This window comes from Aotus nancymaae, unplaced genomic scaffold, assembly GCF_030222135.1.
Source record: "Aotus nancymaae isolate 86718 unplaced genomic scaffold, 86718_ANA_hifiasm-v0.15.2.pri h1tg000016l, whole genome shotgun sequence".
Classification (NCBI taxonomy): domain Eukaryota; kingdom Metazoa; phylum Chordata; class Mammalia; order Primates; family Aotidae; genus Aotus; species Aotus nancymaae.
Genome location: NW_026988428.1, coordinates 9,849,622 through 9,868,076, shown reverse-complemented (window position 1 = coordinate 9,868,076; position 18,455 = coordinate 9,849,622).

Sequence of the window (18,455 nt, the reverse complement as noted above, 5' to 3'; positions counted from 1 at the left end):
GCATGAGCTTTTGTAACAAATGTGCCATTCTAGGTGTTGGGTAAATACATTTTACTACTGTTTTTCACTTCCTGTTTTGCATTCACGTTCTAGATGCTTGAAGCCATCAGAATTTTGTTCACTAAAAAATTACTTGCTATTTGGTTTCATCATCTATACATTGGTTCAGAAGGTAAAATGATAGGAAACCGAATTGTATCACATGAATTTAAATTGTTATTTGAAAATATTTGTCTTTTGTGTTTAACATCTACTTTGCTTAGAGTCACAGTGTGTTGATTTTAACTAAACACAGTAGCATTCAAAGTGGATTTTCAAGTTGAGACTTAAAAGACTCTGCAGGATCAGAGCTAATACAAGGTGGGTAGATAAAATGGTAAAAGCGAAGAGCATCAGAATGAAAATAACATTAGTTTCACATTTTTCAACCCAGTAACCTTTTTAAAAAAGTTAAATAATCTAAAAAATATCTATAAAATCCCTTCCAGGAATATAAATAACTACACAGTGAACATCAAATGTGTAAGACAAAACAAAGCAGAATAAAAAACTGAAAACCTTTTTTTCCCTTCCTTTAAGATTTTAAAGTGTAGGTTGAGAAGGGAGCAATAGCTTTACTCTATTTTATTAATTTTGGAAAGAATATGCTCCTTAACGCCCTACCCCTACTTAATATATGAGGCTTTGGGATTTGAACTAAGTTCATAGTTCTAGCCTCAGTGCCTAGAAAATGGCCAGCATATTGTAGATCCTTAATAAGTAGACCTTTTATTAAGCGAATGAATGAATAAGCTATCAGAAGATAAAGTAATTATCTTTCATGGTAGCCCAAATATAATTCTAATGGGCTGTCTCTCTCAAACAAGTTTTGTAGTCATCTAAAGTTGAATCAAGGTTGACTTCTTAAATTGCTATGCTCATAGAATTCTTCTTTTAATAGGCATGTGCTCTTGGGCAAGTTAAGTGTCTCATTTCCCTCTTCTGTATATGTGTAAAACCATGTCCATAGGAGTACCTACCTTATTCTGAGGAAAAAGAAATCATTTAAAATACCTTGAAGAGTGCTTGACTCATAATAAGTCTACATAGGTTATATAAATATGAATTGTCATACTGTATTATTTCACCATATATGTAAATTAAACCTACTGAACTTAAGTAAGTAATTAATTAGCTAGTTCTAAATGAGGTTATTATGGCCCTAAGCATTAAAAAAAAACCTATTTTTATCTATACATTTCTGATTATTCACTAGTAAGGAAGTAAATTGTGTTATCTAGAAATAATGATCAGCACTCATGACTGAGTTTAAACTGTAGTAATCCAGAATTACTTCAAAAATTGTCAATATTTGCTCAAGGCTAGAGAAAAACTACTCATCAGCAAAATATTTTTGAACATTGAGACACATGCATAAACATGTGCAGGTTTTATCTCACACCATAGCATATTCCCAAGAGGAAGACTGGGGCAAGTATACACCACTTACTAAGCTGTATGACTTGGTGTGCAGTTGTATCTGCCTGCAGAAAGGGAAGCCTATTTGTAATTTACACCTAAGTGCCAAGTTGACCAGCAGCAGCCTTGTGAACCCACAACCTTATTTTCCTCCAATGCCTCAATGACTTGCTTTGAGCAAATCATTTTAGAAACTATTTATTTAAAGTTAAATTCATTAAAAACCATTTGTTAATGCTTTTGAAGGCTTCATACAACCATGTTCTAGTCATTGTGCTATTTGTCAAAGATACACACATAAATAGAATGAAGTTCCTGTGCCCCCCCATACATATTCTCACAGCCTAATAGAATGGGGGGAGACCCAAGCATATAATCGCAATATTAACTATATATATAATCAACATTCATTAGAATTCAGAATAATAGAGGCTGACCCAGCATAGAAATATCCATCCAAGCCTAGGATAGAGGAGGAATTCAGAAGCTTGTACATAAATAAAACAGTCAAACTTAGTTCATAATCTGACTCCCAAATTTGCAGTTGTTAACCTCTATGTCTTCAGACACTACAGTGAACATGTGAGAACTGCAGTAGTCTACAGATGGAATCCTAGGGAACTTCAATTCCAGCAACAAAAAGAGATAGCAAAATCTTGGAAGAAATAAATAGAAGGACCAGCCAGAAAGTTGTGACGGAAACCATGAGAGAGTTGCACTGAAAATCCAAGGGAGTAGAAAATATCGAGAGACTAAGTGCCAAGAAGTACAATAAATCAAAGGCAAAAAAAAAATAAATAATAAATATTGGGTTTCAGAAGTGGGAGGTCATTAGAGTTTTAGTTAGTTGCATAGTTTTGGTTTTTGCATGTTTGTCTTAGTTCATGCTAATATCAGACAAAAAAAATACCAACTTTTTAAGCTCAGACTAAAAAATGTCAACTTTTTTAGTCTGAATGTCAAGAGGTGATAGGCAGAATAAAGAGACTGAAGAGAGAATGGAGGGAAAATTGATAAAGCAAAAGGAGTCAAGATAAGTTGCAAAGATAGAAGAAGAATGAAGTTCAAAATACAAGTGGATGGGTTGGCTTTGGACAAAAGGAGCGCTACTTCATTTGAAGTTGGACAGAGACAGGTAAAACAAAACAAAATATAGATTTGCTTAGGGCAAACCTACCTTCCATTTTATTCAAAGTCACCTGTCTGCTCACAGAGATAAATGCATATCTGATTGCCTCATTTGGAGAGGCTAATCCAAAACTCAGAAGAGTGCAACCATTTGTCCCTTATCTACCTATGACCTGGAAGCATCATCCCTGCTTCCAGTTGTCCCGCCTTTGCTTTGAGTTGTCCCACCTTTCTGGACTGAACCAATGTACATCTTACACATATTGATTGGTGTCTCATGTCTCCCTAAAATGTATAAAGCCAAGCTGTGAGCCTACCACCTTGGACGCATATCCTCGGAACCTCCTGAGGTTGTGTTCTGGGGGTGCATCCTCAACTTTCTAAATTAACTGAGACCTGTCTTAGATTTTCAGGGTTCACACATTTATAACAAAAGCTTTAATGCAAATGGGTTATTTCGACTTGATCTGTCTTGTGCTTCTGCCCTCTGCTATGGGAATAGAATATTCCAGATAGAAGCTGTTCCTTCAACCTGGATCACAGAATGGAATTTCAAATGAAGCAGAACTTTAGTCAATCCACAGGCCTACAGCAGAGCCACAGACTAATTTCAGGCTTCATACAACATGATAAATAAATTGACATTTATTTTTGTGGACCATTTTGATTTAGTGGACTGTTTGTTACCTCAGAAAAATTTCTAATACAATTTCTTATGATGATCATGTGTTATAATGGATATGTTGTTATTATATAAGTAAATTATTAAGTTGTTTTTCCTTTCCCAAACCATTAGAAAAGTTTGGTTTTTAATGAGTGACAAAATATTGTCTCTTGTTAGCATAGTTGAGAAGAAATAATTTTCTTGTCAATATTTATTCCTATATTTTTAACATCATCAATGTCCATTTATATTACAGCAAATAGTATATCTTCAGAGAATTCCCAAACATTTTCAAATAAAATTACTCCTGTATTTGAAAGGATTTATTATATCCTGAAATGGAAACTATATAATGATGCAATTTTAATATAATATTTTCTAGTCATTTCTCTATGTAACAAATTAAGAAATTTGTGATTTGAAAGTATACTCACAGGCTAATTCTAATTTTAAAAGCACTAGACCACTTTTCTGTACAGATCATAACTCTAAGGTGAAAAATTCAGAAACTCTTTTTTCCAGGAATTCCAGAGAATCTCAAAGCAAATGCCAATGATATTTGTGTTAGCTTTACAAGTGTTAGATAATTTAAGGATAAAATAAACCTAAGAGAAGAACAAATATACTAAAGCATTTCAGATCAGAGTATTCAATTGGAAAGAGCAAAAACCTGTTAATATAATATTTTCAAAAGGAAGTATCACCTAATTTTGCTTATATTACATCCAAATTATATATAACACCCCGAATACATGCCTAAATACATTAATGTCACTATTTTACTAAATAACACCAAAGCCTTCTAAAGAAATATATGACACTTTCTAAAGTTAAACTGTTAGATTAAATTCTGAGAAAAATGTTTCATTTTTCTGAGGATATCAAGGTTTTAAGAAGCACCCATCAACTACTTAGCATTTATTGAGGGCTTCCTTTTCTTCACTACTTCCTTTTGTTCACCACTAATTTTGGCATCTCACTTAGATAGGTGAGATGCCAAAATTATAGTAGACATCCTTAAGATGATTTCTGATTCCTGCCATTCGTGTTCTTGTAAAATTATTTTCTGTTGAGTGTGAATTTGACCTAGTGACTTGCTTCTAACAAATAAGTCAGTACAAAAGCCTCAGGAGTCACTTCTAAGATTAAATTTAAAAGGGACTCTGTCTTCCATCTTGGGCACTCTATCTTGCACATATTCTCTGAGAGTCCTCTCTCTGAGTTAAGCCAGCTGCTATGTTGTGAATTGCCAGATGGAAAGAACCCCTTGGCAAGGAACTGATGTCTTCAATCTTTGAAGATCTACCTTGAGGCTTTCCAACAGCTTCCTGCATTTGACTTCAAAGCCTGCCACAGTTGAACCTGGAGAAAACCAATAATTCAGCTTCAGTCAATACTCTGAGCTATGAGAGAACTTATTCTGAGCCAGAGGAATCTAGCTAAGCCAAACCCAGATCCTAATAGACATAGACTCTGAGATACATATTTGATATTTTAAGCCACTAACCTTGCCGGTAATTTTTTATTCAACAATGGAAAGCTAAGACACACAGCAGGATTCATCTTCACAAGATCTTTATAATAAATTATGATTTTAATTAAATATTATACAAAAGTCCAACAATTAATTATCCAAAATGAGCAGCTGAAGAGCCAATTCTTAGTAACCAAAATCTTTAATAGATTATTTGTTTCTAAAATTGGAGAAAATGACTTTATGTATTATTTTAGACTTTGATCTTTGTGCACATTATGCCATTAACAGTAATATTTGCTTTCTATTAACCACTAAGATGTGCTGACATATAAACAGAGTTCATTTTAAAACTAGTTTGGAAGATGATCAAATTCTCTGTGATTTCATGGAATCCAACCCTGCAAAATAATAAAATTGAGATCCACAGATTTAAGATTAATTTAAATTTCTCTTCTTAGCTAAAATCTGCTATTTTACTACTCTGGATCTAGGTCTTCTTGTTGTAAAATATGAATTGAATTTTCTTGAGAAACTAGAACTAGAAGTGGGACCTGATCAGTCAATTAGTCAATCTTCATAATCCTCCTTCCTAGCTACATTGATTAGTTCGCTCAATTTAGGCCAGTATTGACCATGTCAAAGACTCACTTCAATGATAAGGGAGAGAATAAACTTTTTATTCATTTCCTTCTCTATCTCTCCGTAAAGTTTTTTTCTGTAGTCTTGAATCTAAAAGTATGTAGCCTGGAACTATGGACTTTAATTAATAGTACTGTACCAATATTGACTAATCAACTGTAACAAAGGTACCACACTAAAAAAGATATTAAAAATAGGGAAAACAGGGGTTTGGGAAGGGCGTATAGAACTTTTTGCTCCATTTTTGCCCACAAAACAAAAACTGTTCTTAAAAAATAATGTCTGTTAGTTTATTACTTTCATTACATAAAAACTGGGAATTGAGCCAACACAGGGAAGAGAGTAAAACTGAGAGCATGTAGGAGAGGAATCAGACTCTCATGCTCTTTTAGTTTTGGAAGCCAACCCCAGAGCCTGGACTTCTCAATGAAGCAAGCCAACAGACCAACAGACTCCTACTCTGTTTAAGATAATTTATTTGCTAGTTTATTTAATTATTTATTATACATTGCATTTGCTCGCTTCATCCAATCAGACATTCACTTATTCAAGAAGTTTACATTCAATGCTTATTCTGTGGAAGCAGGTCTCCCAATTGCCAGAGGAATTAAAAATGTGTAGGAATAAGTACTCATACTCGAAGGAATTAAGATCTAGTAAGAGAAGATATGCCCAAATATTTCTGGTGTCTGGAAGTATGCAATAATAGTATTTAATTTCTTTCTTCTTTGATCTAATGTTTTTAGTTTGTGCTACAATCCTCATCTGTGGGTAAACTCTGCTGCAAACTACCATTCCCCTCAATTAACCCTCCTGTTCCACTGCCTCTCTTATTTTATGACCTACCAGTCTGTCCCTGGCTTGCTACACTCCAGCTCTTCCTGGGATGTGCCCATCATACCATAGCCTCAAGGTCTTTGTACCTGATCCTCCCTCAGTCTGGAATAATCTCACCTCAAAGATCCACAGCAATTATTCCTTCATGTCCTTCAGTTTATTTTCCATGGAATGTCACATTTTAATGTGGCATTACGTGTCCTCTTTCAAAACTGAATATCCTTTCATACACACTATCTCTTTTCCCTGGTGTTTATACCATTGTACGTGGTGCCATTTGACCATATTAAGTAGCTTGTATTTCCTCTCCATCATGATCTTCTTTTATTTCAGCCTTCCCCCACCAGAAAATAAGCTCCAGGAAAGCAGGGATTTGAAAGAGACTGGCACAGATGCTTCCACTTTTGAGAGTGCAAATGAATATGATGGAGAAGCAACTAACATAAACAGAGTTGGGGGAAACTTTCTGCAAAAGCCTGAGCTGGATGTAAAAGAATGAACCTCAGAGTGTCAATCAAACCAACAGAATATAACAACAACAGTACTGGTCTGTTGCTAGGGCCAACGTTTGAATCGGACATTCCATTGACCACCACTGTCTCCTCTTCCCAAATATATTACATCAGAAATAAAAATGTATCAAATCTTATTATCTCATGAGACCCAGTCAGAGAAGAGGGCAGTCTCATTCTCTTTAGCTTAACTGCTATACTTCTTCTAGAAATACAAATTTATTTAAACCTGAAGTACAATTAACCTTTGAGCAATAGGAGTTTGCACTTCATAGGTCCACTTACACTCTGGTTTTCTTCCGCTCCTGCCACACTTGAAACAGCAAGACATCTCCTCTTCCTCCGCCTCTTCTATCTACTCAATGAAGCTCAATAATCCACTTCAGCTTAATGAAGAGTAAATATATTTTTTCTTTTTCTTATAATTTTCTCAATAACAGCCTCAATTCTCTAGCTTACTTTAAGAATACAGTATGTGATGTATATAGGATACAAAATTTGTGTTGACAGTTTATGCCATCGGTAAGGCTTCTGGTCAAAAGTAGGCTATTAGTGGTTAAGTTTTTGGAGAATCAAAAGTTATATATGAATTTTCAACTATGCAGGTGTCAGCAGTCCTAACCTCTGTGTCGTTCAAGAGTAAACTATTTATTTCAACCAGACTCTAGTTCTTGACTTTTCAATATGAAATAAAAGTTGTGCATTAATGCAGAGAAAAATGTTCAGAAAACAGTACGTTTGATCTTAAGAGTCACATTTATTTGTCATAAACTAGGAGAGTTGCTAGTTTTCCATTTCAATTATTTTTGCAATTTAGAGTCTTAAAATGACATTAACAAAAATATACAAGTCATTATTAACTTTTGCTTACCACACAATATTTTTGAATCACAAGAAGTTTATTTTTGAAGAAAATATAATCAAAATATGTATTATAAGCATGCTATATTCAACTATTTTTGTTTGTAAGTTTTGTAATTTCTGCATGACTTTAGGAAATAAGTCATATTTTCTAGTAAAATAACAAGTAAATTTTTAATTAATGACATTTAGTGATAAAAATTGTCATAGCATCACTGATGATAGCCTGAAATATCAATGTTTTTCTTTTTAAGTAGATTTAATTTCTAGTAGACTATATTTATTAGACTTTATTTTTTTAAGAAGTTTTAGGTTTATAGAAAAATTGGGCCAGGCACGGTGGCCCACGCCTGTAATCCCAGCACTTTAGGAGGCAGAGGAGGGTGGATCACTTGAGGTCAGGAGTGGGAGACCAGCCTGACCAACATGGTGAAACCCTATCTCTAGTAAAAATGCAAATATTAGCCAGGTGTGGTAGCACCTACCTGTAATCCCAGCTACTTGGGAGACTGAGGTGAGAGAATTGCTTGAACCCAGGAGGTGAAGGTTGCAGTGAGCTGAGATCATGATATTGCACTCCAGCCTGAGCAACAGAGTGAGACTCTATTACAAAAAAAAAAAAGAAAAAAAAAAAGAGCAGAAGAAAAAAGGGAAAAGAAAATTGAAAAAGAGAGTTTTTATGCGTTTACCCTCTTTCCACACAGTTTTTCCTATAATTATCATGTTATAATTGATAAGAAAATATTGATATATTTTTATTAACTAAAGGCCATAGTGTATATTAGGGTTCACTCTTTGTGTAATTAAGTTGTCTTTGAGTTTGGACAAATGTGTAATGACATGTACCCACTATTACAGTATTTTATGTTCCCTGCTTATAGTCTTACAAAACAAAACAAAACAAAAAAACTAAAGTAACTCTATGTCCTGTTAAAATTTTATTGTGCAGTTAACACATATTTACTTTTACTAACACTTTTTCCCCTACTGTCTTTAGAAAAGCCAGTCAGATACCATATGTATAGGAAACTGTATGTATGTGGGGAGAGGTTGTTCCTTTAACAACTGGACAATTAAAGAACCAAGTGAAATATAAGCAGCATTTGTTAATTGCTCACAAAGATAGTTGAAATATTAATTACCAATTAAAATATTATGCAGGTTAGCTAAACCAGACAGGAGCTAGGGAGCCTTTATCTGGAAAATACAAGTTTAAAACATATACTGGCAAATTGATTAGGTCACTTGTTTAAAACAATAGTTAACAATAATGTGTATCAAAATCACTTCAAGTATTTATCAATTTTAAATATTGTGTTTGACTTTCTGGGAATCTGATTGAGTAGCAGTGATGTGGCAACATCCAGATATCTTCTATTTTTAAAGGAAGAAGAAATCAGAGTGATTTGGATAGAACTAGTGCATAAACCAGACTGGGAGAAGCAACCTTGAAAATGGAGCCAAGTTTGAACTCTCAGACAACCCTGTGTAGTTACCTTTAGCACATAAGCATTTATATTTGTGCTCACAGTCAAAGCAGATAGGTAGATGCCCCCTCAGCAAATGACTTGGCCTACCCATTCACATATGAATTCTAAATCATTTTACCAATGGCTTTTTAACCTACCTCCAGTAAAGTCAAGCTTCCTTTGGAAGGGTGGTCCAGGATGTAATTGCCATTATGTTCAAGAAGTTGTTATGCTCTATTGTGTTTGCTACAATTGATCAAGGTGTGCCTATTCCATTTTGTTTATGACTCTTTGATGACTAACAACTGACTTCCATTCTCCATATGAAAACGGTAATGGAGCCAATTCCGATCATTTTTTTTTCCTTTAGATTAACTCCCTCCCACAACTTTAACCTTCCTAGTGTCTCCTCCATACCCTGACTCATTTTTATTATTCACCAATCCTTTTTTTCATCCTAAAACTATAGAAAACTGACACAATACTCTGTTGATGACTAATGTGGAACATAGTGGAACAATTTCAAGACTCTGTAAGGGTGGCTTTCACACTACTAATAATAATGTTATTTGAGTAAAATTGTATGGCTTACAAAATGCTTCCACATGCATCATTCTACTTATTAGACAACCCTGTGAGGTGGATTCAAATACTCTCATTTTATAGATAAGAACAGTTTAGATTTAGAAATAGTAAGGAACTCAAATCCAATTTATACAACAAATATGTTTTCTTGTTTCCCTGTTCTTGTTACAACCGTTCTGTATTTTGTCTTAATATAGATAAGTGAAGCTATAACTGACTGGCTGATTTCAGAAATAGGAGCTATAGAGTCCCATAGTAACTCATGAATTGTTCTGCAGTCCAATCCTACAGTTCTGTTATGATAGTCCTTCAGAACACAGAAGCTGCGTTCAAGACTGGACTAGATCTTGTGCTACAAAGCCATACTGGAACCATCTCCAGTTCCCAACCTTGCTGTGGCTTTATATTCTTGCTGATAGCCTCTTTGAATGCATTAGGTAAGGGCAGAGACATTTCAGATGGTGTCTGTTATGAGTCCAGTTCCATTCTAGATTTATAATTTTTTTCCTCTGAGTCACTATTTTTGTTATGTATGTATATAATCATCTAACTATCACAACAATCAAGACATAGAGTATTTCCAGCTTCCCCTCAAAAATTAGTTCCTGCTCCTTTGTCATCAATCCTCTGCTGCCATCCCGACATCCTGAAAAGTACTGATTTGATTTCAGTCACCATAGTTTTACCTATCCCAGATGATACATTTACCTAACTCATATAAAGAATAAAGTTTATTAAGTCTGACTTCATTTACTTAGCATAATTCTGTATAGATTCATCGGTGTTCTTGTGCATAGTAGTAGTTTGTTCTTTTTTATTGCTGAGAAGTATATACATATATATCACAATTTGTTTAAATATTTCTCATTTGATGAACAATAGTTTATTTTCAATTTTAGGATATTATAAAGAAATATCTAAACATACCCACATACAGATATTTTCATGGCTATACAGATTCTTTATATTTAAAAAAATAGCTGGGAGTTGAAAAGCAGGGCTATTTGATATAGGTAGGTTTAACTTTATTAAAAAACTGCCAAACTGTTTTCCAAAGAATCTGTACCACTTAGCATTTCTACCAGCAATGTATGAGAGTTCCAGTTACTTCTTATCTTCAACAGCAGTTGTATTGGTTTTAGTTTTAGCCATTATAGTACATATGTAGTTGTATCTCACTTTGATATTTATATGCATTTATGTAATGATTAGTTATGTCAAGCATGTTCTCATGAGCTTACATGACATTACTGTCTCATCTGTGGTGAAGTGAATTTTCAAATCTTTTGTCCACTTTTTAAGTTGGATTTTTTTCTGAGTATAGAGAGTTAAGAGTTTTAATGTATACTAAATAGAAATCTTCTATCAAATATATTTTGTAAAGATTTATTTCAGTGTTTGGTTTACCTTTTTATTTTCTTAACAGTATCTTTCAAGGCAAGGTAAGTTTTTTGTAATTTTGTGAAGTTAAGTATACAAATTTTCTTGTGGTTCATGACTTTCATGTTCTAAGAAATCATTGCTTAACCAGTGTCACTAGAAATTTCTTTTGTGTTATCTCCTAGAAGTTTTATTGCATTAGGTTTTATGTATGTTTCATTTTAAGTTGCCTTTTGTGTGTGTGTGCTTGTTTGGTGTATAATAACCAATTGTTCCAGCATCCTTTTTTGAAAAGACTTTTCTTTTTTCATTGAATCATCTTGACATCATTTTTGAAGATTCAATTGATCACTTTGTGTGTCAGTTCATTTCTGGGTGTTCTATTCAGTTGCATTGATCTGCACGTCTGTTCTCATACCAGTACCACACTGTTTTGATTATGATTGCATCACAGTATTTAATAAAATCCTGTAGTGTAAGTCTTCTCATATTCTTCTTCTTAAAATTTATTTGACTATTGTAGTTTATTTGCTTTCCTAGATTCAGCATATCAATTTTTATAAAAATCTAGGATAGTGTTTGTATTTGGAGATCAACTTGAATGAAATTGACATCTTAGCAATATTAATTTTCTAATGCAGGAACATATTACATCATTCAATTTATTTAGTTGCTATTTACTTTCTCATCAATATTTTATAGTTTTGAGCATAAAAATTTTACAAATATTTTGTTAATTTATCACTAAGTGATTCATTTTAAAATGCCATTCTAAATCCGATTCACTTAACTTGCCTCTAGCCAATAGGACATTTATCCGAGTATAATGGTGGTTTCTTAAGCCCTAGCTTGAGCAAAGCAAAGCACCTGGAGATCATAGTTAGTTCAGAACATTAGGAGGAAGATCTTTACAGCCAATAAGCTTAATTGTCTAATCTACATTGTCCACTGACTTCATAATTCAGTTCAGCAAAGATGGTGACATTCTGATAATTTGGAACCAGTATTACTGATGATAAAAAGGGAGCCTTGTATATCTTCATTAAGATTTTGTTGGCTGTCTTACACGTACTGGGAAGAAATGGCTGGAGCAGAGAAGAGCTATCATTATTGTCTTGTAGATCTTCTTTACTGGGTACAAGGTGGAGTCCTACTTTTTAAAGGCCTTGAAGATGATTCTGGCCATCAACCAGAGTTGAGAGCTATAGACCCTCTGCTAAAGCCCCATTACTGTCTTCATCTTGCCAATCTTGTAATGTATTCACTTATTTATTTTTATTCAAAGAAAAACAAAATTATATAAACAAACATATGTTAATGTAACATTATGTGAAAATATGCTCATGGTTCTTTGGATTCTAAATACAGTCAATCCAGCATGAATATTCATAGTACAGTTAACTGAGCTGCATATTCTTGTTTGCACTGAAAATTGATGGGGATAAATGAAACTGCCTTGCATACAAATTCTTTTGACTACTTGCTATCAACATCTTATTGCTTTACAGCCCTATTTAGCTCCATTTATATTGCCTTTTTCATAGAAGTGAAAATCAACCAAAATGATGTAAATATATGTGAGGGATATGATCCATTAATCCATGCTACAAGTGAGGATGAAAAAAGAGATCACAAATCAAAGGGTTAAAAAAAAGCATAAGTGGACATGAATGCATTGTGTTGGGGCTTGGGGTGCTCTTACTTAGAAAATAAATGTCATTTTGCCAAAACTAAGATAGTCAAAATGATTTCATTCTAATACACAATAAAGATGAAGACCAAGTTGACCAACAACTAGCCAAAAGACCATCTTTGCCACTAAGTTGATCTTAAAGTCAGCCAGAACTATTTAAGTCTTGATCTTTTAAATTAAATATCTAGGTAGTTGAAATCCAAATGTTTACTTAATGGTCTGTAATTCAAAGACTTCAGCTCTAGGTTTCTTTTCATGAGTCAGAGAAATAAAAAATTGAGTTAAAAATTCATTATTCAATAATCTTCTAAATGATTTCCTTTCTATAATTTGTTATATTGACTTTGTTGAGATTAATTTAAATTATTTTTTACAAGAGGAGATTTCAAATCTTGGTTACAGTTCACTTGGCATTTCACTTTTGTATCTTGAGTTTCTAATTATTGCATGTCTTTGATGACCTTCTGGCAACGATGTTATGTCCTACCCCAACTGAATTAATATGCATCATAACTATGGAAACATAGTCCAGGTTAACAAAAACAAATCTGCTGCCACCTAATCAAATGAACGTATGTTTTAAAATATCTTCAAAATCACACAATTAGTACTTAACCCGACGGAGTAATATAAATGAAAGACAGTCTGTACAGCCATTGAAAGTCAGAATTACATTGCATGGTTTCATACCATACCCACACACACCGGATTCCAGTATATCACATTTCCCTTTCTAAATGATTGTTAGGTATCTTTCTAAATGGGTTGAAGGATGATTCCACTTTAAAATTTTCTAAAATAAATGAGAACTTTAGTTAAATTTATTAGACTTTGGAATTTATCATAACGGGTTGGCTCAAGTTTAAAACTAAAATAAGAATCTGGCCTTTCAGCTATAATCTTTGAATTTCTATTGTATTTCGATGTGATCAAATTCATTCAAAAAGAAATATTTTTAAAGGGGGGTTTGATTTTTTTGATATCTCCCATTTTAAAAACTACGAACATTTTTTGTTTAAGGGAAACATATTTCAGATTCCTTTTTAAATAGAATTTCTTAAAATGAAAAGGCAACACTAAACAACCAAAACAAAAACTTACTACGGATGTTCTTTGATTTATGTCCCAATGAACCTATTGTAATTTGAAAATATCGTAAATTAAAAGGTGTTTTGCTTAGAATATGTTGTATTTACGATGGGTGTATCCAGATGCAAACCCACCATAGAGTGAGGAGTTTATTGAATGCCTGTCAATTTGGCACCATTGTAAAGTCCCAAAATCATTAAATCTAATCGCTGTAATTGGGGATTTTTTGTTTTAGATTTGTGATACTGTAATTTAGATAAGGTTTAACTCACATGTGAAATCCTAAAGATGAAGGGTGATTTCTAAGACTATTTTTTTTCTTAGGGACTTCATAATCTGTAGCTATGCTAAGGCCTAACTTTAACACCATTGACACAAACATATTAATCATTAAAAAAGAAAGAAAATCAGCTACAGAAAAAAAAATATTAGTGTAAGAGCAAGAAAAAAATATTCCCCCTTTGCTGAAAATGTTGTAGCTAAATCCCTCAAAGTTCCCAGTTGAATAAATTACAGGACAAACTTCAGCACATCTACAGGACTGGTGTCAGTAGTGAACAACCTGTAGTTGTGAGCATCACTGGCACTTGAATCCAGGCCTTCTGCGTCCTGGATAAAACTTCCTTTTACCTTCTCAACATCCTGGAGCATTCTTTCTTTTATAAGATCTCATTCACATGGACACAGGGAGGGGAGCACTATACACGGGGATCTGTTGCGGGGGGACAGCGGGGGGGGGGTGGGGAGTTGGGGAGGGATAGCATGGGGAGAAATGCCAGATATAGGTGAAGGGGAGGGAGGCAGCAAATCACACTGCCACGTATGCACCTATGCAACAACCTTGCATGTTTTTCACATGTACCCCAAAACCTAAAATGCAATAAAAAAAAAAAAAAGATCTCATTCATACTTGCATTCAGTGCTCTCTGGCTGCCCTCTGGCCCTTTTAAAATACAATCTCAAGGGCAAAAGGTCACTTAGCACTTCCCTGTACTACATGTGTCCATTTCAAATTTATCCCTCCCTCTCTCTAATTCTCCTTAAAATCCAAATGCCATCTTTGAAGTAATTCATGCCTTGCTTTGAGATACTATATCTGCTCCATACATTTATCCATCATTCTATTTTAATAGAATGCCCATTTAAAAAAATTAGTTATATCTGAATTTAATCATACATTTAATGTGTTTAATTGATGTTACTGTGTCAATTGTATAAAAACACTGGTGTTATGGAATTAAGAAAATGTAGTACTTGTTTATTGGCTTTTACCTCTAAAAGCATGTTTTCCTAAACGAGGTGTGTAAAACATTAGTGGTATATGAGTGACTTTAGATGAGGCATCAATAAATGTGCTATGTTATGTTAATAGTTGTATGTATATTTTGATGTATGCCAGGAAAAATATATTGTGTACTTGAAACTCATGATTTTCAGGCATAAAATTGCTTAGAATTAAACTAAGTTAAAAAAAGTTAATTTAAATTGGAGTGAGAAAAAATCCAAAGTAAATAATAGTGCAGATGGGACAGGAAAATCATGAGTTCCATAAGGACAAGGGATGTACCTACCTTCTTCAGTTTTGAATCTCCAAAGCTTCATAATTAGCACATTATGTGTACTGCATTTCTTTGAATATTGAATGCTTTGTCTCATTTATGGTAGATTATATGATCTAAAAAATTTACCCCCAAGAGTGAAATGCTTGATCTATAAAAATACTTCTTCAGGAACAGAAGTATTTTAAAATAAGAGCTTGTGATTCTCAATGATTTTTTTTTTTTTTTTAATGGCAAAGAAGACTTTAAAGCTATCACAATAGGATAGGGAAAGACTAAAATGTAGTCTGAACTTGACTGTGCCGAAACAAAGGGTGGGAGGACTTTAAAGTGCTGGGGTGAGCTGGAGACCAGAGGCCATCAGTGTTTGCTAATTGGCTTCACCCAAAGGAAAAATACATTTTCTCTTATTGTTGTGACAGGAGGTAGTTTCTTAATTAAAGCAAGGCTCAGGCAGAAGTTAGGCTCCTACCATCCCACAAAATTGGGAACCAGCAGCACTATCTCCCTTGATGTTTACATTTGAAAGAGATGGCTTCCAGGTCCTTGAGAAAGACATTCCAAGGTTGTAAAACTGGTAAGAGGCTTTGAAAAATATTTGCATAACATAGAAAATATTTACTATTGCAAGTTTTCTAAAGAAAGAAAGGCTCTAGGAAAAGGGAAATCGGGGCCTAGAGTCAGAAAGAAGCAGGTAAGAAGTTTTTCCAAGCTGAGGAGAACCCTAAGGCCATGTTGATGAATGCTTATTTCTCATTATTTAAGAAGAGTTGTAAATGGCTAGGTGAATGTTTTAAAACCTATTGATTCCTATTGGGAAATTGCCTTCAGGATTTTTTTTTTAATTGTACTTTAGGTTCTGGGGTACATGTGCAGATCATGCAGGATTGTTGCATAGGTACACACATGGCAGTGTGGTTTGCTGCTCTATAAGTGCGTGGAATGGCTTTAAGTGCTTCCACCACCACCAGCTTTGCTGATTCTTTCTTCTGCACACCTTAAGACTGAAGTTACTCACACTGTATTTCTTTAGAATGCCTGATCATCCTTGTTAAACTACCTGAGAATAAGCCTAAATCAGAAAATTACAAATTGTTACTTTATGTAAACACATTTTCAACTACGTGGTACATGAAGTAGACTGTAGACTTGACGCTTAGGTTGTTTGTTAGGGTTATTGCTTCTACTTCCCTCTTTTTCTGGCATCTCTTATTCCTCACTTTGCATATAGCATTGAATTCCAATGGGTTGAACACCGTGCGGATGATGTTTGGGGTCAATATCTTTTACTTTTTTCTGTTTTTTACTTTTTTTTTTTTTTGAGACATGATCTCACTTTGTTGCACAGGTGGGAGTGCAGTGGCACAATCCCAGTTCAATGCAGCCTCAACCTCCCAGACACAAGTGAACCTCCCACCTCAGCCTCCCAAGTAGCTGAGACTACACACATGTGCCAGCATACACAGCTAATTTTGTTCTTTTTTTTTTTTTGGTAGAGACGGGGTCTAGCTATTTTGCCCAGGCTGGCCTCTAACTCCCATGCTCAAGTGATCCTCTCCCCTTGGCCTCCCCAAGTGCAGGGATTACAGACGAAAGCCACAGCACCTGGCCAATGCCTTTTTCTATCCACTGAAAGGCCTAGTGAGGGACCATAGGAGAACCAATTCCAGAAATGCTTTGTGCTTCTGCAGGTTTCAAGAAGGTAGAGACCCAATTCTCATAGATAGGTGTAGAGAAAGGTTTTATCCCACTCCTGTGTGGTGAGATACTATTGTTAAGCAATAAAATTACTGCTAGACTAGAAATCAAGTGTCTTGTTTTCATGTATGCCCTGCCTTATTCTAATTCCTTCATCCTTTCTCTGTACCTCAGTCTTCTTTGCAGTAAAATCAAAGCTTCATTTAGATGATTTCTAAGGCCGACTTCCATCCTGAAGTTTCCTGAGCCTTTCATACTTTAGCATGGTTAGACTATAGATGGGGTAAGGAGAAATGTAAAATAAATGAGTTTAGCATCATTGCCCACCCACCTGTGTGTCTATTAGGAAAAAACAAAGTATTCCCAGCTGTCATCACGACAATTGATTCACTGCTGATTCCTTTGCTACCCTCTCTCACTTCTTTCCAAAATGATTCATTCCTGTTGTAAACAGACCTAGAGTAAAAATAAAAATAACCAGAATGATGGCCTCCATAAGCTCTCCCTGAGAGGCCTGGCAGTTTATATGAAATTGAATAGAATCCTTACAACAAGGAAGATATTAACCACAAAGAACACAGGTTGTGCAGGGCATGCATGTGTGTGAGTGTATGAGTGTGTGTGTGTGTGTGTGTGTGTGTATGTGTGTATGTTCAAAGCAGAGTTGTTACAAGTTACAGAAAATAAGAATAGGTGAAACATATTCTCCCTCAGACGAATCCTTTAAAGTAAACTTTCAAGTAAAATTCCCAAATGGATCTAGATTACAGCCAACCGCCTCCACCCTATCCCCAGTGACAAATACAAGACAGCTGCTAAATTTAACATGCCTTTACTGGAACACCAGTACCTCCTGCACAATAGCAGGCTATGTGCTGCCAGTCCACAGGATGTACTCAATTTCTGAATTGCTGCACAGCAGCCCTGCTGATCCTTAATCCTTGTGAATATAGCACTGACATGTGGCCAAGACCTTCAGAGGATTGATTTTTAAGGAAAAAAATAGGAACAAAAGGAAAGAAAAAGCTCAGTGCAACATGTTAAGACACATCCTGTGAGGCAAAAATTTTGAGATGGGGAAAAAAATGACTCAATAAATCAATTTAAAGAAATGCAGTCTCCAATATACAGATGGTTCCTGTTCTAAAAGTTCATTTGCAGATGAGTTGTTTCAAAATGGGAATGCATTCCTCCGTAGAAACAATGTTTTACTTTTCAGTTGGGCACCCAGGTTAGGCCATAAGATCCTATTTAATCCAGAATGTGCCTTTTGTAAGTAATATACAAATGATATCAAATCCATCACTTATAATACTATCTTGGTTGAAAAAATAATCATAAATGCAACATACGTGCTGTTAGCCTGATTCATTAATTCATTGAACACCTAATAAGTTGTAGGTGAG